Below are 27,927 nucleotides of genomic sequence, written 5' to 3' on the forward strand. Positions count from 1 at the left end.
TTACTACCAGCAGTTAATACATACAAATATGTATGCTTCACGTGCACTATTTAGAAACGTTTTTTTACAAAGCACTTCATCAATATGACGGTACTTACAATTTTACACACGTACTATTGCCCGTTTGATTACTGTTAACGCCTCTTTTAACGCATTTTGATGTATTATTTCGATCAGGGTTTTCAATTGCTAGTCTTACTGTTTTAACTAAAAGAATGATAAATAGGACAGTTCAAATAAAAAGTCATTTTTCTGCTGTTTTGTTAGATAGTTGACCTTAAACTACTGTAGGCAATATCGATTTGGTTCCTTTAGATCTATAAATTATTTTTGACCACTTGACGGCTCTGAGTCTAAAAACAATCTTAATTTTATTCGATCATGCACATTTTTGAGCTGTATAAGAATCAAAGCGATTAATTCACAAAGAAGAGGGTATTTTTTAAAAATATAGGACAAACACAAGATTTTTTGGAAAGTGGAAATTACTGCATATACATCGTACACACACGTGCAAAAAAAAAAAAAACTTTTTGTGTTATTGATGAATACAGACTTACGCATTCTTTTCTAAAAAATTCAGTTTTCAAAGAGTCGAAATGTTTCCCAAATAATAAGTTTTAAAAAAGGTTCATTTCTATTTAAAAAGATGTGAGTCAATGTAAGATAAATGCGAACTCTTCGGCGGATAAATGTTATATTCACATAATGTGTAGGAGGAAACCTGAAGTGGTGGAAAAGTGAGAACAGTTTTAAAATCAGCATGGCTACTTAGTTAAAAAACATCACATATTTCGAGATTAACATAAATGTTGTTACAATACCACGGGTGCCACTGTGCGGGAATTGTATTTTGAAAACCAATATCCTTCTAAATAATTTATTAATCATTAACTAGCAGTACCCACACGACTGTGCCATATATTATTAGGTCATTTGATTTACCTGTATATTTACAGTTAACGTCAACTAAGTGTTTTTTTTTTCCTTCAAGATATCTTCAAATTTTTCGCATATTTGAAGAATTATCACGTAGCTTAACAGAAAAAAGCCTCGGAAGAGTTTTAAAAGGGAAAGCAAGTTTCCATTCTTGCTTAAAATGCAAAATAAGACATTTTTCCTATATTAAAACTATATATAGATTAATATATAACAAACGCAATAGCAATATTTTAATACTTTAGTGAACACAATTCCATAAAAACTACGAAAATAAAAGCAGACGACTTTTTCTTAACAGTTGAAATATTTCAATTTAAATCTTTTTTTAATAAAAGAAAAGGATTTGGATCGCAAATACAAGTATGTTTTTAAAACTGTTTGATAAAAAAATAAATAAAAAAAAGGAAAAAATGAACAATCAAAGAGAGCAAAAAACGTAACCATGGTAACATTCAAAAGTTGAATTCTGTTTCACAAATAATTTCCATTTGTCTTTTAATTTTTGATTTTGGTTTCGAGTGTAATGATTCAGAACCGTTGGCTTGCTTAAGATAAGTCTAGGATTTTAGTTATCTTTGAACGATTCCTGTAGCTCTCCTAATACTCGTAGAAACTTTGGACAAACAACAGCTTATGCAGAAAATTCGAAGCTTTTGAAGAACCTGAAAAAGTGAGGATAAAATATTTCTACCCCATATTGTAAAATTTGTGCGAAAAGTGGGCTTAAAATTGGAATAGAAAAAGAACAAAATCGAAAATTTGAAAAATCGCTTTGAGGGCCACATCCCCATGCTGCAAACAAATTTTGCTCCAAATGTCATGAAAATCGGCCGAACAATCTAGGCTCAAGAGATCCAGACAGAGATCAAGATGTCCAGACTTCCAGATTTATTATTATTAAAGATGTTTTTTTAAAGATAATATATTTTGGCATGTCGTCTTTTGCGAAGATTATTTAATAAATATACAAATATACTATAAATAATTGGAACATTTTACACGTCGAAAATTATTAATTCAACATCTGTTGTTTCATTTTGGAAATTTTTGGCATGCAATGTTACGTTAGCTCCGATATAACGTTTTCGTATCAATCTCATCATTCGTGGTACTTTTATAGTATCATATTAGGATATCCGTTCTCTTATTGCTGCTCGATTTTGTTTCTTTGTTTGTTTTCAATCTTCCATTCAGTGCTATCTAATTTCCGAGAGCAGTGAAGCAACAATGCTATTTACGGCTTTAGATGGGAAAAAATCTCTTTATGTTCTTCAGATTTGGCTCTTATCTTATCGCCTAAACATGACACTCTTTCTTGTTTGTTTGACATGAGATTTAGGTATTTCGTATTTGTCGACGACTAGAATTGTTAGCCGGTTACTAAAATTATATTTTAAGGTGAAAATCAGACGGTAGAAAAGGAAGAAAGGAACAGAAACTTCGCTACTTCATGTCGAATAAATATTCGGGTTAAACTCATGACAATAGTACAAATAATATCCGATACTTTTCAACTTTAGTGATCAATTTTGATAATTTTGGCCTACTAGTATTTTTTTTTTTTTGCATTGGTTGTGCATTTTACTAGTGCGAAAAGAAGTGTTAATGGTTTCAGCTTGAGAAAATTTTAAAGGGATTCATGATATTAATACTGTGTTCTTAATTTGTTTTTTATACTACAACTGAGTTTTTTGCGCGAATTAAGGTCACAATCAAGGCAATGAGTCTATATACGCATATTGAATGCAAAAATGCCAATCTATAACAACAAACAAAAAATGGCGAACTGCACTGCTGCTAAGTTTAATAGCTACTGTTTGAGAGAATTGTGCTGCTTGACGAGTAGAGATTCTCTAATTATCGCTGTTACCTCAAGACGAAATATTTTAACACTTTGTCTAACATAGTTTACAAAATAAGCCTTAAAAATGATTGTATTCATAAAAAAAGTCATTTAACAGTGAAGCAAACATAAAATAAAATACTGGTTCTAAGAGATATTCTGTTTTTAACTTCGAAAGTTTATTTTTTTTAATGTCAAATACAAATGCAACATAGGGGACATGGGTCAATTTTCAAAAAGTTTAGCTTTTCAGTCACACGCCTCTTACAGTAAAAACTTTAAGGAACAATTCATTTAACAATGCTTTTTAATTTCATCAAAAATATATCTATTTAAACCTGCCAACATTTTTTTAGTAATAATTTTTATCTCAGTATAAATTTTTGGTTCACACCATGTGAATTCTCACCTCCGTGGTCTATCACACACCTTGTGTGACTGTTTATGTCGGTTAATAACTTGTTTAATTAAAAGTAAATACTTATTTATTTATTTATTCTTTCACAAGTGTCTCAAATACTAATTGTTTAAGTACATTTATTTTTCTAATATTGTGCTTTAGTTCGTTTTATTCGGACAAGGAGTTATGTCACACAATAAATTCTCACCTCCGTTACCTAAACACAAAGTGCCATTCCTCATTAACACGTGGAAGTAATGAGATCAAATTTTATTTTTCATGATACAATGGATCCCCTTGAAGATACTCTTGTTTATTTTCAGCCATAGTTGAAGTGGGGAGATTTTTGTCGAAAAAAAGTTTGATTTTGCTTTAAAAACTTAGTGTGTTTATTCTGACTTCTCACCTCCGTCACCTTGAAATTCAGGAATGTAAATGAATGTAAAAAAAAGAAGCGAACATGTTTTCATATGCTTAGCATGTGCAGATTGTAGCAATGAAGAAAAAAAAAATTCCCCGAAAAATGTATCTATTAGGCCTATATTAATGGAAAATTCCTCCCCTCCGGGGCAGACCTTATCAATGTTATTATTTCTGAGATGAAAGTAAATGATGGAGGGGATATACATCAATAATATGCATTGTACCAAAATTATTAATTGCCAGTATATCCTCAAATTTACTAAATACTATTTTTAACGTACATTTAAAACTGCTAATTAAACCGTACTTTAATTCATAGAGCTTAATATGATCTTCCCACTAATCATTAAAATAGTTGATTTCTTGCACAGTAAACAATTACTACTTTGATATTAAATTGACCTCGATTGTTGAACAAAAAGTAACCTTTTTTTTTTTTTTTAAATTTATGAGTCGCTACCAGTTTATGTTTCGTACTGTTTAATTTTTATCTACTTAAAAACAAACACCGATTGTACCGCATATGCAATAACAGAAATGGTTCCTTCACGGAAAAATGTGAGAAAAAAAATCTTTGCATGTATTTGAGGTTGCAGAGGATAAGGGGTATAGCATTCAATTTACCTTGGGCATTGCAAATCGTTTAGAATCACTGATTGTTTACGTTTCAAAATATATTTAAAAGAATTATCACCAAGATTCCCTTCGGTCAAATTAGTTTTTATCCTACCTTCCCAATCAAAGTCAGAAAAAGAAGAAAAAAGGATGAAAGAAGGCTTGATGCATCTTAAAAATATCGCGAAAAGTGAAAAATAAATAAAATATTTTAATAAATATCGAAAAATAAAAAATTACAAAGTCGGGTATAGAGATAAGAAAAAATGTCTGTCTGTCTGTCCTCCTCTAATAACTTTTGACTGAATCATCTGATTCAAACAAACTTTTTTTGTTTGAAAGATCTTGGAGAGGACACTTCATTCCTATATTTCACTTTTTTAATTGAACTATTTTTTGTTCAATTTTGAACAGTTCAAAAAAACTTAACATTAGTGCCTACGAGGAAATTCAAGTCAATTCCAAACTGTGAGGCGAATTTGCTTCAAACAAACTTTGTAGGAAAAAGCTTTTGATGAAAAACTTGTATACAAAATATGTTTTTGATTTGAACAATTTTGAACAATTCAAATCCCTTAACATCAGCGCCTACGGGGAAACTGAAAGTCAATGTAGATTCCGTACTTGAAGGCGGATTTTTTTCAAACAAATTTTGTTGGAAATTGATCTTGACGCTAAACTCCAGACTCCGACTCCGAGAATTTAGGGGCACCTGAATCCGACTCCTGTGCCGGACTCCCCGACTTCGACTCTGACTTCGCAGCTTTGGCAAAAATTTATGCGAGGAGGACAAATGACTGACTCCGATTCTTGGATATTAGTCTTCGACTCCTTTATCTCAAAATGAGATTGACTCCAACTCCGCAGCTATAGTTTTAACTGTGAAATAATTATTGTTGATATGACTTGTTTTTATTTTCACGCTAAAGTTTTAATTTAGGTATTCAGTTTTCGGCGAATAAACTCGAAGTCATTTATGTTTCTACATAACGATATGCGCTGACGATTTTTTTTTTTTTTGACAATGAAAAGTGTTTCTTTAAGTTGACATTTTATTGTTTTTATTTATTTTGGTGTGCATTAATTCATTAAAAAACTTCTTTTTGGCAAGAGGGGAAAAAGTAACGTTTTTTTTTTTTGATAAAATGTATTTATTTTAATGAGCTTATTAATTTTAATTATTATTTTTTTGTTTTGAAAGCTGTTAAAGATTTTTTTTAATGTAAAAAAAGTGTGTTAGGTGCTTTGTTTAAAATGTGCTGCTATTTTATTTGTTCGTTTTTTTTTCATTTCGCATCTAATTTTTTTAGATGAGTGAGGAATATTTTATTTCTAGAAATTAGCTTAAAATATTTTAAAAATATGTTTGAAACAATTTGCGATTTTAGCTATTTTTGAGAATATTGATCAATTACTAGAAAGTAGTATGAGTATACGGGAAAGTAGGCTCGTATAGTTCTAGACGGAACTTCTTGTTGAATCCAAGTAGTGCAGATATACGATATTAATCTTTGTTTTTAAAAGTTATGATTTTGCATGCATTTCGGGCTATGCATTAAGGTTTTTTATTCATGCAAAAATCGAAATGAAAAACATCTGCTAAGGAATTCACTTAGGTACATTTAATTTCGAAAATTCTTCTTGCAAAGAGTAATTGCACATAAGTTCAGTATATACAAAATTAAGAGTTAAAACAATGACGAACAAACATTCGAAAGGAAAGAAATTGACAAATTGGAAAAAAATAAATACAAATTATTTGGAGAAATATTATCATAATGACCGTTTTTAAGCATTTAAAAAGATATAATTAAATGATATAACTCACAAGTCTATTATCAGAGGGTGTCAGAAAGAAACTGCAAAAAAAAAGTGATAATAATAATTAAAAGTAGAGACGTGAAAAAAAGATTTTTTCCGTATAAAATGAGTAAGAAAGGCTAAAATTTTTAAGGGTTTGAAAACGACTCACCTTTTTAACTCATAAACAAACAACTGATACTTGATGAAGAGAAAATTCACGCAGAATCAAAAACTGAAAAATTCGAAATAAATATTTGAATTGCTAAAACATTCAAAAATATCAGATAGAGTTTGCAACACTTTCTGGAAATCCCTTCCACTTCCAGTGCCTCCCAATTTAAACAAGAACTTCGTTCACAAATGAAGAAAATAAAATGTCACATAGCTAATGCTTTCTCGAATATTTTAAGAAACCTTTTAATCAACAACAGTTTCTAGCTAAAGAATCACACATAAAACGGGAAAAACTGAAAAGTGAGACAATTAATCGCAGGTTGCATCAACTGGCTGCAGCTGTTAAAAATCAACAAGAATAAAACGCGGCATTTGTGAATTATATCACTAGTAATTCTTTTGGGACCAATGATGATGAATAAGCTAAAAACAAAATCTTGTATTTCTTTGAGTTAAAATGCTGCAAAACTAGAAAGGGGCGTGGTATCCAAACGGGAACAGACGAGTAGGTGATGATGTATGTGTCATTTTGCTGTAGTTTAAACTGTTTTATTCAATTAATGGCAATAAATCTAAACAGTTTCCTGCTACTAGTTTTTGAATAAGAATTTTATTAACCAAGTAGATGGAAATAGGATGTTTTGTGGTGATAAATGCCCTTTTCTGTTAAATTAATTGAAATATTTAAATTATCAGTATTACATGGTTTAACAATAGAATTGCCGCTTGTAATAATTATATTAATCTTAGCTAATGTCTCAATAGGGCTTATAAGCATAAGTTGTTTTTTTTTTCACTTTAAGTTCAAGTCAATTTTGTGTCTAGGGTGTGGTGACTTAGCCTTATCAAAAGGTTCCGATAAGTTTACTTCCATGCACGCTTTCACCCATGATTGCCTGGGAAAATGATTTCTCCTTCTATAACATTCCACATTCCACATGTAGACTTTTTGTTTCGCGTACGTTAAGAAACAATTCCACTGTTCTATAGGTAGCCACTTTTCAATTTCAACGCTAATGAAACTCCAACAATATATCATCGAAAGTGATGCCTGAAATAGAGCCATTTTTCAATTACTAGGTAATGAAATTCCAACAATCTATCACTAAAGGTGATGACTGAAATAGAGATGTGAACAAAACAGCTGTCTATAAGTAAGATTAAAACACCGGTAGCAGATAGTGTTTCAGAGTGCTTCAGTAGTAGCCACTCCAAGGTTCATATTTGATAAAAAAATGGGATTCCAGGTTTCCCAATGGATCTAGACGTGCAGGAAATAATACGTCCTGCACGTTTAATGCACTTTTGAATTCATTGGGGGACAAGGAATCCTATTTTTTTTTTCAAATATAAGCCTTAAGGTGGCTACTACTGAAGCACTGGCCACTATCTGTGTTTAACTTAGTGATATTTTACACAAGAAGAGAAAACTCAGAAGAATTGATTTTGTTCTTAGATTCCAGTTATGCCAAAAGATTTGTTTTTTCGTCTGATAGTATATATTTAAATGAGAACTAAAGTATCAAATTACTATAAAAGTCTCTTTAATTAGGAAATGTAATTTATTTTTGCAGCAAACTTTCAAAATACTAGTGAGAAATTCTAAAGGTATTGAGAATTTATTTCATTCAGGAAATAAAATAAACTATAGTGATTGCCCAACGCGGAAATTGCAACGCTTTTTAGTTCTGGAAATTACGGACTAGGTTATATACTAAAAGTAATTTTCCACGAGGAGACCTCGTTTAATTTGATTGATGCATGGTTTCTTCTAGAATAATTTTTGTGAAACTACCTGTAGTTTGATTTTATAAATAGAAATACTGGGATATTTTTACGCGTTTAAGAGGTAGTGCAAAATCAACTGTTTTGTGAAAAGCATTCCAGCAGTCCACAATACCGTTACATTATTTTTTTACTATATATTTATATATTCAAACTATATTATGTTTAAAATTGAAATATAGCATAATTGACTAATAATCACCCCAGCTCAGTCATTCCATCTGAGAACTGCAGTTTCGTGCTTATTAGCACTCATCAGCCCGGAATAGGAGGTGACTGAGCTGGATGTGGGAAAACCTCTTGAGGAAGCCAAGAGTGCCAAATGCAGCTAATATAGATTTAGCACTGACCGGACGAGTGACCAGATCAGTGGTTCGGTTCAATCTGAAGACAAGGCATGGTATTTTCAGTAAGTAACCACCCTATAGCTAGGGCTAAGGCCGAAATACATAAACTAAAAACATTTTAAGCATAATTGACTGCTTAAACTGTTGTTCAAATATATTATTAGAATTATACTATATCAATGCTTGATACCGCTTTCTCAAATTATTATTATTATTATTATTTTTTTTTTTTTGAAATTTTCTCTTACAGGCTGAACGAAAAAAATTAAATTTGCCAAAGCCTTTGTTTACTATTTTTAAGATTAACAAAACCAGCACTGGCGGTAACAACGATCCTTTTAATTAAGAACAGGGTGATTAAAATTGAAATCCCTATTTTAAAACGCTCTAATTTAAGAAGTTAACTAGCTGCATGAAACGGTACGTTCCACTCCAGATCCGAGTTTATTCTTACTCATTGAATGAGTGAAGTCAAGTCGTAATAGTTTGCACACCTCTACAACAGCACCTTGAAACCTGACTGTGCCATCTATCGGCACACTTTTGAACTACTACATTTAATCTTCCAACCAATTTCTAAAGTCTCATGTCTATTCAAGCAAAGTAGAAAGTCATTATACGTTTATGAAACGTAATCAATGCCATTGTGCTAATAAAATATCATGGTAATTGAGAAAAAATCCGTAAAAAATAAGCGGATTAAACGTTTTGATATCAGAGATTTAAAGTGAAGTTATGTTTTTCAATCTGTCCTGAATCACGTAAGTGAAGTTACCATTTAAGTTGCTTTTAGGTTGTCGACATATATATATATATATATATATATATATATATATATATATATATATATATATATATATATATATATATATATATATATATATATATATATATATAATGATCAAAATTGATGTAAAATATTCTACATTTAAACAGCGCAATGTTGCAGCTAAAGTAGTTAAATGTATTGAAAATATAGTAAAGTATGTAGTTTCACATACACGGGTTAGCACAGAAATAAGTGTATGTAACAACGAAGATAAACAACAATAACAACAACAAAAATGAACATGGAACGTTAAAAAATAAACTAGGAGCATTGAAAACAAGAATTGATGAAATCATGGGTATTAAACTGCTGCTACGTTTACGAAGAGCTGGAGCAGCTGGCATAATAAATATTCTGCAAGGTTTCTGTACGGGTCAGTATCATACATGCAGCAAAATTAATTAGAAGTAAAAGTATATGTATTTGAATTAACGAACTTATATGTGTAGCTACTTATAAGGCTTAATATAGTAAGCAGGAAAATTATAAACGTTATATATGCTTATTTTTTGGATAAATGCAATAAATTTTACATATATAAATAGTATGCTTATTAGTAATATGCTGTCATGTGTTCGATTAGCGTGGCATCGGATTTTCGTCTCTGGCAAATGGATACCTAGACATAGACATTGTTGTCGACGAAATGTTTGAAATCATGTGGTATGTAATTTTTTTCTCTTTTATTTTGCAGGTCAGAGCTGGGGGGGTTGGTAATACATGACAGCATATTACTAATAAGCATACTATTTATATATGTAAAATTTATTGCATTTATCCAAAAAATAAGCATATATAACGTTTATAATTTTCCTGCTTACTATATTAAGCCTTATAAGTAGCTACACATATAAGTTCGTTAATTCAAATACATATACTTTTACTTATAATTAATTTTGCTGCATGTATGATACTGACCCGTACAGAAACCTTGCAGAATATTTAATATGCCAGCTGCTCCAGCTCTTCGTAAACGTAGCAGCAGTTTAATACCCATGATTTCATCAATTCTTGTTTTCAATGTTCCTAGTTTATTTTTTAACGTTCCATGTTCATTTTGTTGTTGTTATTGTTGTTTATCTTCGTTGTTACATACACTTATTTCTGTGCTACCCGTGTATGTGAAACTACATACTTTACTATATATATATATATATATATATATATATATATATATATATATATATATATATATATATATATATATATATATATATATATATATATATATATATATATATATATATATATATATATATATATATATATATATATATATATAAGCAACAGTTGTCTGATCATTTGGTGATGTATAAACAGTATTTTCCAAAATGTATTTTTTAAAGTGTTTTTGAGATCTTGCTAAGAATATAAGTTACGATTTGTTTTGAAAAAGAAATTAGCTATACTTTGTAAATCTTCTCATGTCGTTCCTCTTGATAATTTACCTGTTGTTAATAATGTTGTTGTTAATCTTTCTAGCGTTCCATTAAGTAATTCTCAAATTGAGGCTCTAAAATGTAATGATAATTTTGCTGAGTTAAACCTTCTTTTTCAAAGCTTATTGCTCCTGTTGAGAAAGCTTTTAAATTTAGTGCCTTAACTTCCTCTCAAAAAGATTCGATTCGGCATCTTATAGCTTCTAATATCGACTTTAACTCGAAAATTTCTAAACCTGTATTTGCTAATACTGTTAGTCGTTCTGTTAAAGACTTAGTTTCGAATTCTGATCTGGTTGTTACCAAAGCTGACAAGGGTAGCCAAATTGTTGTTCTTGACAAATCATCTTATGTTGATAAAACTAATGATTTGATTTCTTCTGGGCCATATGCTGAAATTTCTAAAGATCCTAGTGATAAAGAGTTAAAAACTATTTCATCTGCTGTCAAGTCTATTCCTTCAAATGTTAAACGCTCTGTTGTTCCATCTATTGCTTATTGTGCTAGATCTTATGTTTTACCTAAGGTGCATAAAGCTGGTATTCCTTTCAGGCCGATTGTTTCCAATATTGGTACGGCTTCGTACAAACTTGCAAAATATTTAGTCTCTGTTTTTTCTCCCCTTAGGAGTCACAATTTATTTACTATTAAAAATTCTGTTGAGTTTGTTAAAAAAATTCATAGTTTCGTTCCGAATAATTCTTTTATGGCTTCTTTTGATGTTCACTCTTTATTTGCGAACGTTCCCGTCGAGGGTTCATTGTTATGCCTTCGTAGAAGACTTTCTGAATTTCATTTCACCAATACGGAAATTGAGGATTTAATTTTCCTTACCCGCACTTTTCCTAAGCAATGTTCTTTTGTTTTTAATGGGAAATTTTATATTATGCTAGATGATCTGGCTATGGGAAACCCACTTAGCCCCATTCTTAGTGATATTTACATGCATTGTTTTGAGGTTAAACTGTTCCAAAAACTGCAGTTTCAATTTTATGTTCGGTATGTTGATGATTGTTTTGTTCTAATGAACCAGAATCAGTTTGAGAGTGATGAGGTTTTATCTATTTTAAACTCCATTGATCCTCATATTCAGTTTTCTTGTGAGAAAGAACGGAATAATTGCATTTCATTTCTTAATGTACTTTTTTCTCGTACTGAAATTGGTTTTGAAACTACTGTTTATCGCAAACCTTTTGCTGTTTCTTTACCTCCTCATAGGCTATCGTCTCATCCTCCAAATCAAAAATATTCTGGTTTCAATTCTTTTGTTTAATGCGCAATTAATATTTGTTCTTCGTCGGAACTTCTTGAAGTGGAACTTAATTATCTTAAAGCTGTGGCAATTGATAGAGATTATCCGCCAACTTTGATTGATTCCATTAATAAAAAACTTTCAAAAAAATCCCAAACTAATGTTCTTAACCGAACCTTCATCAGAAAGAATTTGATTGTTTTGCCATTCTTTCCATCTGTAAGCTATCAGGTTGCTAAGATTCTAAAACGTTTCCAATTCCAGGTGGTGTTCTCTCCTATTAATAAACTTTCATTCTCTTCTCTTAAAGATCCTATTCACCCTCTTAATTGTTGTGGAATTTATAGAATTAATTGTACTTGTAAACTTGCCTGTATTGGACAGACTCGGCGTGCTTTAAAAATTCGCTTGAAAGAGCATCAAAATTATGTGAAAAAACAACAATTAAATAAGTCTAGTATTGCTCAACATTGTTGGGATTCGAATCACTCTTTTGATTTTAATTCTTATCAGATTATCCAAAAATGCCCCTATTCATCAGATCTTGACTTTTGGGAATCCTTTCATATTTTGAGGAACAGCTCTAACTTAGTTAATGATCTTAGTGCAGTTCCATATTTTTCCAACATTTGGCTTCCAAGATTAAGGACAGTATTAAAGATATTTAATACTGTCCTTTCCCCATCCCCCCTTTTTTCCCATTCATTTTTATCTATCTTCCTTTGTTTATTTTTACCTTTTTGTCTTGATTGACACCCCCCCCCCCCAATTTTCTTCTATTTATCTTTATTTTTCCTTTTTTCGACTAGCTTTTGTTTCTGTTTATTTTATTTCATGGTTTTCCATTCAGCTTTTCCTTTCTTGCGGTTCACGGATACTGACAATTTCTTTTCTTTTTGTTAAAGCTTCGGCTTAATCTTTGTCCAATTGAATTCTTTCTTTCTGGGTTCGTACCTAAGAGAATGCTCTTGGCCTTTGCTTGCATTCCTATTGGTTCCTGATCGGTTCATAACTTTGTCATTGGTGTTTGGCTAATCCGCTGTTTTTATCTTTTAAGCTGCATGCTTATCTGCTTTGGGCTTTTGTCGGATGTCTTTTCATCCATAAGCTCATTATTTTTTGCATTGAAAAAGGCGTTTCCTATAACGCCGAAACACGTGTCTGCTGTAATTTGCAAATTTGTGCTTCTTCTAACGTTGTTCTGTCTTACTTTACCTTACTTTACTCCTTATGGTTAAGACATTTTCTCTTTTCTCTAGTATAATTTCCAGCCTTTTTTTCGTTCCAAAAGTAAAAGGATCGATCTATTCCAGTAAAGCTTCAAGCAGTAATAGAGTAAAATAAGAAAGAAAAATAATTGTAAAACATTCATTGTCTTTTGTATTCTTCGCTTAAGGGGACACTGGACGGTCAAAAAGAAGAAATCTTTGACAAATTTTTGAAATTTTTATTTTTTGAATTTATTTGAATATGAGGACAATTTTGTGAGTTTTGTTTTATTTATTATAGTATAGAGATTGACTTAAAATAAGTTTCAGTGTTGTGAAATCAAATTAATTACGCAAGGGACTTTTCAAACTTTTGTTAATTATCGTTAAGGTTGTTTATATTTTTTTAAATAATTGGTCTTCTAATTGAAATTTTTTAATGAAATTTTATAGTTAAGTTTGTATTAGTGTTTAAAGTATATGGTTAAAATTTCACGCAAATCTATCAATAATTAAAAAAGTTTGTTTTCAAGGTCCAGTGTCCCCTTAAGCAGTCTCAAAGGGAAAAAAAAAACTATGGAAAACACTACATAAAATGTACATTGAATCAAATTCTCGGTAGTCGATAATTACTAATGTTACTGAACTTACGGTGATTCTTTAACTCAAAGAGGAGTTTTAAAACTCAGAGAATACTATTTACAGAAAATCAAAATGAACTGTTTTAATCCTCTTGGCTGTGAAACCATGCCTACTTAAAGTTACCTTTGATTGGTGAGCACGACTAGATTCGGGATTGTTACCAATAGGAGCATTATGCAAATAATAAATTTCGATGTGAAATAAACATCAGAGAAACTTTCTCAAATACTCAGTCACTCTAGAAAAAACACGCATAATTACTGCAGACAAGAGTTTTTCAATTACTCTTTATATTGACATGCTTTTTCTCACGCTTGCTTGCATGTGAAACACGCGTTTAAATCGCTTTTAGTTTCTTGTGCTCGTTAATAGTTTTAGTCGATTGGCAGTTTCAAAATTCTTAGTTTTGAACGTTTTTTCATGTCCTAAATTATAAATGGGTGTTTTCGATACTGAGATTTGCAGATCAGTTTACAAGCTATTACAGGTGTTTAAAAAATTTAATGGTTGTTGAAGGTAATAATGTAGAGAAGTTGAAGTTGTGAGATGGAATTTGAATTTTGCGGCTTACTTTTAGCAAAAAAAAAAAATAAAAAATAATAATAATGAGGTTCAAGTTGAAAACTCAGAAAATACGAACCATTGCAGAATTATTTTTTAAATATAAAATAGGATTTTTTTGGATCATGTTCTTCTTATAGCAATTACATTTTTTCAGTTGCAAACTTACATTAATAAAGCACTTGACTGTTTGCTTTCTTTTAAATCATAATCTACGTTTTGTACTTTTTATGACTTTTACTTTTACAATGTAACTTTTCTTGAGGGTTACATATGCCAATTGAAATGAAATGTCATTAAAATTAAAAAAATATAAAAGAATACAGTTCGAGATAAACGCCGATTTGAGGAAAAAGGTTTTCAATGTGTGTCCGGCTTTGAATTTGATGGTTTTTGATCGTTTCAGGCAATATTTAACTTAAAGGTATAGTAGATATAGCCTTAAAAGAAAACTTCAATACTGATTTTTTGCCTGTTTCATAAGTTACATGAATACATTTCCGTTTTGGAGTTTTCTGAATTTTTTACTATCGGTTGGTTACTTAGTGAAATGTTGATGAAAAGGTATTGTTACAACTCAATAGTACACTTAACGATCTTATAATATTTACTCTAACAACAGTGTTATATAACTTCGATAAAACATTCTAATTGATATCATTTAAAATTTAAGGGAAAATTCCTTTCCGAAATCGCACTTTATGTGAATATTTTAAAGACAATGCCATACATTGAGGCATAAATTAAAAACATGTTCATTACATTTAAAAGTCCATAAGCAATTAATCCTAAGTCTGTCAAAAAGTACCAACTAACATAACCGCCACTGTTTTCAGAGGGTGTAATTCTCACTTTTGGAAAAATAGCTTCAGACGAAAGCGCAGACACATTTTGTCATTAAGATAACAGTTTTACTGTCATCAGAAGAAATGTATGAGAAATTCTTCTTACTTGCACCTTTTCTGTGATCAATCATAATTATTTTTGAAGCACCTATTAATAAATGGAGTCATTTCTGCAGTTTTGTTTTCTTGCCGAGGATCATGTTTCAAAGTGTAGTACATTTTGATATGTTTGGCGTTTCAGCGGGAGTTCGTCCCTTTTCTGGCATTATCGATTGTTATTCATCTTGATGAAAGTTTTTTTCTACTGCTTCGTGGTGCGGATGCTGTTATTATTAATTTCACGATTGCGATGAATATAGTTACATTATTTTGTAGTAAGTTACCGCCCTGGCTTAGGGCGGTAATTTACTACAAAATACCATGCCTTGCCATCAATCTTTGAGTTGAACCGCACTATAGCTGCGGTCACTCATCTGGTGTGCTAATTCTACATTAGCTACCAGTTTGTTTGACTCTCTTGGCTCCTTTAAGAGGATTTTCGCCACCAACTCATGTGATTCCTATTCCGGGCTGATGAGTGCTAAAAAGCACGAAACTGCAGTCCTCGGATGGAATAACTGAGCTGGTGGTGTGTTTTTAGTTTAGTTACAGTAGTTAATCTCTAAATTCTCTTTCTTTCTATGTAAGTAATCATGAACTTCATTTTAATTTATGTTGAATTCAAAATCTCTACGGGGTTTATATAAAAAGTAATGAGACTGAGCTGTGTTCTAAGATTTTATTGCAGATATTAATACTCACACCTAAAATTCTTCAAAATAAGACCCTTGGCCTAGCAGCCACTTAATCAGCGAGTCTTCTAATATTTGAAAGCGGTTTTGTAGTCTGCTTCCAGAATACCCTTTAAAAGTTTTGTACCAGCGCTTTCACCACTGAGTACAATCCAGAGTTCTATGGTGATGCCCTTTCAGTGGTGTTTTCATCTTGGGGAATAGAAAGAAGTCTGCTGGGGCTGAATAGTAGCTGTAGACAGGCTGTGGAAGTAGATATACCAATATTGTCCAGGAAGTCTTGCAGGATGAAGCAGGTGTTTCCAGCATTTCTCAAGTTTTCTGCGACGATGTTTTTAACTGTCCTTTTATGAAGTCCAATTTCATCTGTAATCATTCTCACACTTTTCCAGTAGTCCGAATTTAGCACAACACGCACACGTTCCACATTTGCGTACTTTCTGCTGGTTGACGGACATCCTGTTTGAGATTCATCCTCAATGCTCTCTCGGCCATTTTTGAAACACTTGTGCCACCGAAAAATGTTCGCCTTTGACAGACAATTATCTCTGAACACTTGTTTACCCATCTCTAACTTCTCTAAGGCCTATTTATCAAGTTTTACGCAAAACGTAATCGCGTAACGTTGCTCAAATGTTAACTGCTACGACGTTAGCAACAGGGGTACTCTATAACGACAATGCTGCGCGAACAAAGACTCCCAGGATTAAAAAAATAGATATTAAATTTAAAAAAAAAAACACTTGGAAGAGCACCCTTTTTCCTTGTTCCAAACTTATATGTACCAACTTGCACAGTTGTAGGTGTTAAGGGGCTCTTGAGCATTACAAAATGGCAGTTTTGTACGTTTGGAATGTCAATCTCAAATTTGTGGTCTCTAGTAATATAGTTTGCTCTTGAATTGAGTTGAGCCTAGGCCTGTTTGCTAAAATAGAAACCCTTATATCTGCTGCTCTAATAATTCAGAAGATTGGACCAAACTTTATTTGGTGCTGAAAAAAATCTCTTTCGAACGACATATGATGTTAAGGGGTGTGGGAAATCTTTCATCTCTTTAATAGTCTGAAATTTTAGCGTAAAAAATTAATTACTGAAATCTTAATGGAAATTTGAAATAAAAAAACTCTCGCGGCTCGAAGTAATTTTGTACAAAATTTAAAGGTTGTAGGTGCCATGGAGTCTTTTGGACGCAGACACGATAGAGACATCCATTCAAAATTTCTTTGATTATGCTTTTTTTTTATCACATAGAGAAAATATAGTTTTACGAATGTTGCCTTGATTTTTAAAAACAATGTACATTTTGAGGCAATTATGCAAAGAAATAACTAGTGCCTCAGTAGAAATATGCACTATAGTCTGAGAATAAATTGTTAAACTGTACATCCATAGTATTATTTCGCTTGATTAAAAATTTTTATAATTAAAAATAATAATTAAATTTAAAAGAAAATCTTTAATCGTGAAAAAATGATGAAAGTCATGTATATAGCATATTACATAATTTCCTTCATTTTTAAATAGTTAAATTAATCTTTTCCACTAGTTAGATTCAACTATCAAACTACAAATTAAAACCATTAAGTTAAAATTATTTTCAGTAATACTCCCCTAAACTTTTTAAATACAGTAATGTTTTCCACTTGTAGTTCGAGTCACACATGTGACTGTCGAAGTACGTTTTTTTCTAAAGAAAAAATCCTTTTGCTCACGTCATTCTAATTACCAGTATCAAGCATTGGAAATAAAGCGATTCATAAAGCGGAAATCTTCTAAACAGTTTCCATCCGAAGCAGGGCTAATAGACAAGGATTTTTTTTTCTCAACAGAAAAGTTTCTATAACATTCTAATCATGCAAGTCTTTGCGAAATTGTGTTAGGATATCTATTCGTTTATTACCCTTAGTTTTGTTTCCGAGTTCGTTTCATTTGCGTCTTCAATGCCATTTCATTAACGGAAATAATGCTACTTACGTCTTTGTATATTTATAAAGTTATTTTCCTTCCTTTAGATTTGTTTTTGTATTATTGTCTAGACATTACTTGCTCCATTTATTGTATACCGTACAAACTTTTAGTGCTTTTATTTTTTCGCATATCACAGAGTTAGACTGTAAACTCCTTATGATGTCTAAAATAAGTTTTTTTTTTTCTTGTTTGTTATTTCACTCTACATTAATAGAAAAAACAATTAACTTTAGGTGTTGGCATCAAGTAGAAGCATTTGTTGTGTCGAACCTTATTATAGCTTGACCATGGAAAAATGGTGAGTGAACCAGGCATCCAGTCCAGAGCGGAAACAGGCATCTTCATTTTCTTTTAGGTAGGATAAGTGAGACCCATTGGGTAAAAAAAAGGTCAGACTTCAATGGTCTACCTATATGACCATAGATGGACGAAGATTTAAGTACTTTTCTTAAAAGTGTTGAAAACAAAAATATGAATGTCACTAAGCAACCTACACCAGGGTGGGTCTTATAATGCACTTTTTAAAAAAGTTTTGAATTTCTTATGGGGCACCCCTTTAATTGTTTCCTTTTGATGAAAAAATACACACATAAAAGTTTCATAGAATTTGATCATAATTTAGGGAGTGCTACCAGTGATTAAAATTACATTCATTGTGAAAAAAATTGTGTAAAAATCAACTCCCCAATATATCTTGTTACATTTTTAATCAACATGAAATTAGGTTGGTTGGGTTTAACATAACACAAATACCTATTTTTAATATATACAAGAAAATAATAAGTATTTCATGGTTGTCATTTTATGTAATAATGTCAAAAAAACAACCGAAAGTTCGGTAATGCCATTTATATCACAGGTTTACACTTTCGGTCTTTTACATTCAGCAATATTGTAATTTTTCTCTTTGTGACAATACAAACTTTTTACTGATTGCTACTTATTATCCAGACTAAATAAATAAGTTTAAAAAATAATAAAAAGAGAGGGATTTGACAAATTTTGCAGCAGTGGTAGTACCTTCTAAATATTATTCAATTTTTATTTTTCAGATATAATTTTTTTTTCATCCAAAGGAACAAAATGAGAGGGTGCCTCATGAAAAAAAAGCACCTTTAAAAATAAGACGCACCCTAATACACTGTTTTCATCGAAATTTGTACAAACTTGATAGAAGTTTAGGGGGCAAAATCACGAATCGTAAAAAAAAGCTCTTTCATTGCGACAGGGGGTGTAACAGGCTCTGTAACAGCTCGAAAGCATAAAGGTGTTCCATTGAAGTACCAAATGCTTTTAAACTCTTCATTTTAATGGATAAAACTAATATTGTCAATTTCTGCACAAAAGTATATGCTAAACGTTTTAGTAAAAAAAAAATTTTTTTTAAAAGAACTTTAAATCTTTAAAACATTAATGTAATACAATAAAAGAAATGATCCATGTAAAAAAGATTAAATTTTGAAATGAATGTTGCAGCATTATAAAAGGAATATTTTTTATGCATTTGTAACTAATGCCGTACAAATGTGACACATTTAATTTTTCTTTCTTTTTTTGATGTTTCATTAAAATTAATTATGAAATTAGCTTACTTACATTATTAACATCAAAAATTCGCTAAATGTGAAGTTTATTATTTATGTACGTATTTGCTGTAAAAAGTGAATAACAAACTCATTTCAGAACATTTATTTGTACTTTAAAAGAATAATGTGTAACAAGCAACCCAACCCCTTCAAACCACAGGCTAGCATTTTTCTTCAAACTCCTAAATTATTCATGATGTTTTGTGTGGGATCTGACCTGGTTTCTATTGGCAACGGGAAGTGCTTAAATGTAGAAAACACGTGTTTCAATTCAAAACCAAGGATGATAATGGAAAGATTAATAGTTCTTGGGGGAAGTGAAAGTAAAATTATGTTGTGGTCGCGTCTGTTTGGGTAAAGCGTACTTTGCATTATTTATTCACAAAGTAAGCGTTCGCTGAAGCCTTTAGCTTTAATTCTGTGCCTTACGTGTAGGGGTTGGTGGAGAATTAGGGACACAAACTGTTGAAATAATAAGTTTTCTTTTCAAATAAAAACATAAATGTCTTTTTTTTTTAATTTTATTTTTTTAAATATTCTGTTTTAATCCTTGCAGATATTGCTTTTTCATTGCTGTTGTATTCGTACAAATATCATAAAACTTCATTAGGGATAGTTTAAGCCAGTGGTCCCAAAGCTATGTCCCGCGGGCCACATCCATCCCGCGAAGCTTACCCGTGTGTCCTGTTCTTTTATTGAACGTTACAGTTTGAAAAGCACGATTAGTTACAATGTCACAAATTTGAATAATCAGAAATAGGTTGATTTCCGAAAAACATGCATTAATAAAATAAGCATCAAGTAATTGATAACAGCATGTATTGGTTTGTGTTTTTTTTTGCTTTTCCATATTTTTTTCCTGTTTTTTAGAAAATAATGAAATAATTAGAAATTTTATGTGTTCTGGCCCGTGGGACTGATTTTAATATGATATACGATCTCGAGCAGAAAAGGTTTTGCACCTTGGGTTTAATGCCTGCAGTTGCAACTATGAACTTCTTAACAAAAAATGTTTATATTTGATACACAGAGTATTATGGTAGAAATTACCTTATAGACAAAATTAAAAGTTTGCAGGCAAAAATATAAAGGAGTTTTAATACGTTCAATATTTGGGACTTATATTTTTGAAACTTCTATTTCAGTTTAAAAAAACAACGATGAAATATCAAACAAACTTCATTGTAAAATGCTCTGCAAACAATGAGAAAACATAATATAAAGCATTTTAAATAAATTGTTAATAATTATGAGTTTTTTAAAAAATCGGAAAAAACCTCGCCTTTGTGACGAGAATCTATGGTTGGAACAATGAGCCACTCTCTAGGGTCTGGTGGGGTAAAGTGGTCATAAAATCGTAGGTTTTCAACTTAGGTGAATAATAAATACAATAAATTCTTTAAACACTTAAAGTTTTTTTGTTTTTATTTTACGTTGCATTATTAAAGAACACAGTACATTGAGTTTTAGAAAAAAAATATTGATTTAAGTAGTTTTATAACACTAGCTTTTCCCTTTGTATTTATGACCACTTTACCCCATGGCGTGGAGGAAAGTGGTCATAGCATGGGGTAAAGTGGTCATAGTTAAAAATAGATGCAAAACTATTACAAACAACCCTAATAAATGTATATTTCGGTTATTTTTATAGTTAGAAGTATATGCATAAGCATATGTGTGTATACACGAGTATATACGTGTCGTGTAAAAATTAGTAAACACGTTTATATATGAGTAGATACATGCATGCAGGTGCCTACTCAAGTATATACGTGTATACACAAGTATATAAGCATGTATACGGGATTGCCTACAGGAGTGTACGCATATACTCGTGTCTACACGAGTATATACGTGTCACGTGTATATACGTGTCATGTATATATACGGGTGTATACGCGGGTAAACGAACATCATACGCGTGTATGCACTTGTATCTCGAGTATATACGTGCATACCTGAGTATATACGGTACAGTAGACGTATACACGTATATATAAATGTACATACACATATGTACGGGTATACACGAGTTAATTCGTGGACACACCCAGTGCATGTTTGTACGTGTCTACTCACATATATACATATTGTGAATCACCAGTATATACGTATGTATACGTGCAAACTCGATTATATACCTGTATAGACGTATATACGTGTATACACCAGTACATTTATGTATACACGAGTATATAAACTTATATACATGTATGCGTACAGAGTGAATCCAAGCTTTTGGACAAAAATCTGAGGGATGTGAGAGGAGAGGATAAGAAGAAAAAAATTATAAGGAACTTACTTTCGCTGACGCGCTACATGCACGCAAAGCCAGAAACTGATGGATGCAAAACAAATAACAAATTCATTACACAAAGATAATTTTACCCAACAGTTTAGTTTTTAAGAAATATTTAGAGCAGTTGTTAAAAGTTATGTCCTGTAGTAGCTCTAATATAAGCATCGGAACAAAGACGCCGGGACTGATGAAAGTTTTTCAAAAGTCTCGTTATTGCAACAGAAAGTGCTTTGTTATTGAAACGCATATGTATTACATTTGCAGGTCACACATTTCACCAGTCGCTTTAAAACTTTCTTGAGACCTAAAATGTTATGTAAAATTGTCTTTGTGTAATCAATTTGTGACCTGTTTCGTATTTATCAGTTTCTGTCTTTGCGTGCATGTAGCGCGTCAGCATTGTGTTTGTGACCATATCTTCCTTATGATTCTTGCTTCTTATCCTCCCTTCTAACACCTTTTAATAATTAGCAAAAACGTTTAAACTCACCCTATAAACTTGTATATCACATGCTTGTATCCTTGTATGTAAGTGTCTACTCGAGTACGTACACGTATATACGTGTCTACCTGAGTATATAAGTGTTTATATATATATATATACGAGTATAAGTGAGTGTATACGTGTAACAGTCGAATGTCTATCTGTATAGATTAAAAATACTTGCAGATACCCATATAACGTATTTATTGGTGCATTTTTGTAAATACGTCTATGTACGTGCCTACGAGTATATGCGTATGCATATACTCGTATATTTAACCCCGTTTACTGTAAAAACAATACATGTTAAGTGAAATTAATATTTAATTTATATCTGCCTTATACTTAACGATTAAGTGGCATTAGAAGAACAATACTCGTTTAAACCTAATATTATGACCACTTTACCCCATCTTACTTAAATTGTTCTAAAAAATTATCTAAAATAGATTCAGCTAACTGCTAATGAGTAAGAGTTCTTGAGACATGTAGAAAGCTTCCTATGCAGTCAATCTGTTCATAACTCTAACAAACAAAATTTCCCAAAGAAGTTAAAAGAGGTTTAGATTTTAAAACTTTTCATATTCACACGAAATATTTTTGTTTACCAAATTAAATTTTGCCAGTTGTAAAATTTTGTATTCAAAATGTAGTTTCTAACTGCCCTACTCTATAATAAAATTTTCTCATTCATTCGAACATTTATTTCCAAGCTATAGCCATTTATTTGACGAATGACCACTTTACCCCATTGACCACTTTCCCCCACCTGACCCTATTTTCCAATTCTATATATGAGTTGTCAATATAAAATGAAAAAAAAAATATTCCCAGATAATGATAAGAAGAATGTAAAGAGTGAACAATAACAGCAAAAAAAAAAAAAATTAAGTTATTTAATCAATTATTAAATTATTAGCAACGATTTAAAGTTCATGTCCGGTATACTGGACGCCACTGAAGCCAGTCCCTTCTGCTCTCCTTTGTGTCCTTGACTGTTTGATCTAAGTTTTTACTACAAAGTGTCCATCGTTTATTACAATAATGTTTTTTTTTCTAATGGGGGGGGGCTGTGTTCTAATGGGGTTAAATCTTTAGCAGACCTAGATCAATCCCCCGATACGGCATCCAATCTTTAATGTGCCACCATTAAAGCGCAAGATGTCAATGGCACGGTAAAAATTTGGACGCCCACTTTCCACCAGATGGCGGTACCTGGGTTCTCTTTTGATGCGAAATTGCACTAGGAATTTAATTTAGCAGAAGGACATTCTAAGTTAGCGGTTCCTAACCTTGTTCCCCTTAAGAACCCCTTACAAACTCCGAAAGAAGTTGGCGAACCCCTTGGGTACTAGGTAATAATCAATAAGAAAAAAAAAGCGTACACACACATAGCAGGGTTTAAGCTGGGTTCAAAAGTTCTTTAGCATAAAAGCTAAAATTGAGGGGGCAATGTCAGCAAAATGCTAAAATGTTACACATTCTCATATATTTATATATGCCTCAGTGTGTTTCATCTCCAGTTGAAAATAAAATTCGTATTTCATCTGTGACATCTTTGAAGAAATAAGTACAACAGCTATTTTTTTAAAACATAAAATAAAAAAAAACACGATTGATGTTTAGAATGTTGCAGTCTCCTCCTCCTAATAAAGCAGTTTTTGGGGGGGACATAATGCTAGATAAGACTAATAGTTATTGAACTTAATTGTAGTTTAAACATCTTAGCTAAGATTTAAAAAAGATTATGTTGATTATCGCCATACATGCTTCCTTTCTAGGATCATAGATTTCTTCTTCTATTTTTTTTAATTAATTTATTTTTTATTTGAGCAAAAAAGCGAAAATGCATTGCTTTATTTTCGCAATTCAGATGGTGTTTTCGCATTATGCGAAAAATGCGACCGTAGCGGAAACCCTGACACATAGACAATAAAATTTGGGAGATTTTTTAAAATTTTTGATTCTGCTCCATAGTGAATAACAAAGAACGAAAACATAATTGCAAAATATAGAATTACAAATATTGCTATGAACTAAAATGATCGCCAAAAAATGAATGCAAAACAAATTCATCAAAAAATAAACGCAATGATTATTCTGCGTTAAGCTTCTATCAACTTTGAAAAAAAAAATTAAAATAGAATTTTTGTGGAACAAAGAGACTCAAAGTAAATTTTTCTGACACCAGGTTATATTTATCTGTAATCACTAAATCAGAAGTATTTTTCAATATACGCAATTTCTCTATTTTTTTCCCAAAAGGTGATTTTTAACGAATTAAATATTTTAAGTCTCTTACTACAAGTGAAATTTTCTACACAAATCTCACAAATTCCTTTTTTACATATAGCATAAATTAAGTTGCATGGTTAAATTCTGTTGATTTTTTTTTACTGCGTAAACATCACACCGACAAACTTTCAACCACGAAAATTTACTGAAGTAATTAATTCTCCATACTTCCTGTGGTATTTTTAGGTTGCTAGCCATTCTTTCTCTTTTTCGACAATGAAGCTCGAAGTAAATTGTAGTCTATGTAGTGTGAAGGAGTGATTCAAATGGTCAAGCTCTTCATTCTCCTAAAATGACAGTCATGATAGTAAAGCAATCAAGTTACCGGATCCAGTTCAGCCTTGTCGAAATAAAGTATTTTTTTGCATGTCAAACATTACCAAACATATTATCAAGTTATCATGCCGAGGCGCGAGTTGAATTGTCGATGACGTCAGAGTTACGCTATAAGTGAATTCGCTATTCTGAGGACTAGAAAATCATCAGTCATATTAGGCAATGAGAAGCAAAGGGATGTAAGTGAACATATTCAAGTTCTGAGCAAAACGCGTTTAAAGATAAGATCCTAGGTAGGATTCCATCGAATAGTTTTTCTAAAGCTTGCTGTACAGCAGCACCTACCAGGGCTACTAGTACAATATCTTGCCACAAGACAGAGGAGAGGTCCACCTTCCATTTGTACTGGTTCTCTTCAAATGTGACGTGCTAACCCGATGACAGATTTTGGCTCTTATGTTAATGATATATTTTTTGAATATTTTTTCCATAATTTTCAATTTTGTATCTCTTTAAAAATAATTTACAAAACATGTGCTTTAAAGTGTTGAAATGTAATTTATCCATCATCAGTTTACCTTGTTTTAAGACACATTTTACTTTGTTCCGATCTTAATGCATTTTTAGATAAATTCCGTTTTATCTTAACACCTCAAACATAATTTCGTTTAGAAAAAAAAGCTGAAATAATTTCAAACAAAATGAGTTACTATGTTTTTAAAAATATCCATCTAACAAAAGTGACAAGAAAAAAACAGGTGAAAAATAAAAAGGAGTGTTGATTAGAGTGGCACTGCTGCTTCGCAGAACTGATCCATTTAATTTGCACGCAATCTCTATCAACGTCGCAGGACTTGATTGGTATGAAACGCGATACGTGGAATGTCATTAACATAGCTAAGCCACAGTAAATCTAAAGTTAGGTTTCACGACAGGCGGAAATTCGTGTCTTAAAGCAATTACACGAATTGTCTTATTGCTGATCTCGATTTACCTGTCATATTAGTTGATCATTGTCATAATGTGTTGAAAGCCGGCTGTCAAATCCATAAAAATGTATTTTTATCAGTGTTCATGAGTAAAATTAGTTTTAATTATTTCGTAAAGTTTCTGGCTGTTCGACTAAGTAAACGGAAAGAATAGCGTTGGAGATGTGTAACGAAAACTAAAAGTGCAGTTGGTCATTTTTGCAACATGCTGTTGAGTTAAGTTTTAACAACTTGTAAATTATCATGAGACTGCCTATAGTACCACGCGAACAATTAATTAAAACATACTTTGTATCCATGATTAAAACCAGATTTTGATTTTTTAAAACCTTTTTTAAACCAAAATTTATATGTATCGAACTCTATCTTGTCCATTAAAACGCTTTTACATCTACGTCAAAAGGGAAAGGGGGCCTTTGCAGGCCAACTCATTGTTTTTAACATATATATATTACAGTTGAAATCAAATAATAACTAAGATTATTATCTAATATTTACTTCAACTGATTATGGTCAGATATTTTACTTGGTCGATTTTCAATTGATTGAAATTGTTTACTACAAATGAGTTATCTCCACAAATACCAGCACATATGAGGAAGGTTGTAAACTTTCGGAGTTTATTCAAGGTCCTGAATTTGCAGACTGTTTTTAATTTATCACACTAAACTTATAAAACAGCTATACATCTTCAAATACATGGTTACCGACGAATTTTTAAACTTTTTTTTTATGAACAGTACTCATGTGGTTTCTTACGAAACAGCGGTTTTTTTATACAAACCTCTATATAATTACATGCCATTTGAAATGGATATTACGAATGAAAGGTAATGCCAGACAAATAGTGAAAATGAGTCCTATTGCCCATGATGATGACTGTATTTTCATGGTCTTCATCCAACAATTGTATTCAAGCGGCGGTCTTCTCGTTACTCATAATTTCTAGCCTTAAGCTGCTGAACAACACATTTTGTAAGGATTAAATGCCAAAACTTTTTCCGAAGCTGTGCATACTAATTCCCGCGTACTAATGCCGTTTTCTTTTAAATATCATTTATGTCCATCAAAACATCATCACTTCTCTGAAAAATACAATTATTTTTCATATGTTTTCTGCTTCAAATTTCGAAAACCTTCAGCTTGAAATTACGAAACTGTGAGGAATTATTTTTATATGTTTAATTTAACATACAAAATTTGAAAATCAAAGATTGAACAGAAGAGTAAAATCAGTTATCAAAGAATTTTTTTTTAAAAAAAATAGCGAATACACAGACAGCCACATCTAGTAAGTTATGTTCAAAAGATGCAGTTCAATTTCATGAAAATTTGAGAACATGTACTGTTTAGAGTTCATTTCGTTTAAAGTATTCTCCTAAAAACGTAAAATTTTGTAGGGCTGTCTCAATAGCGTGAAATAGTCAACACTAGATATTTAAAAACTGTATTTTAACTGAAGGCTACATAATATCAATTAAAACAATTGCAAATAATTTTGAGCTAACAAAAAAAAAAAAATCAAAGCCATAATTTTTCCACACTTGAAACTATTTTTGAACCCATAAATACAAGGAAGTTAAAAAGGAAAAAATATCAGAATTGTAAAAAAATTTTGCACCATATCCATCATAAATAATAGAACAAAAATATAAGTAAACAATATTATGGTTCAAATATTTTGAAATTTCTGAAACTATAATACGTGATTTCTATATTTCAGTGATTTTATTTTTTAAATTTTGTTTCTTTACTCGAGACTATTATTTTACATATAAGTATTCTTTCAGATATTTTTAGAACTATTTTTACGAAACAATATTCTTTAGACAAATTAGCCATTCAAAAAAAAAATGAATAAAAATACCCTTAAGAACGCTCTTCTTAAAAGAATTTTCTTAAAATATATAAAAATGACACCCAACTATCACAAGTTCTCTTCCATTTAGGCTTTTAACTAATTTTAAGCCCGTTTTTAAGCATTTATTTTTTTTTCAATATTCATTTGAAAAGAGAAATCGAATTCTGCTATTGAAATGCTTTTATTTTTATCCCACTTTCTCCATCTCTCCTTCCTTTCTAAAAGCTTGATGCATTAGGAAGCGAGTCTACTTTACAGTTTTTAAAAGGT

This window comes from Uloborus diversus, chromosome 7, assembly GCF_026930045.1.
Source record: "Uloborus diversus isolate 005 chromosome 7, Udiv.v.3.1, whole genome shotgun sequence".
NCBI classification, from domain to species: Eukaryota; Metazoa; Arthropoda; class Arachnida; order Araneae; family Uloboridae; genus Uloborus; species Uloborus diversus.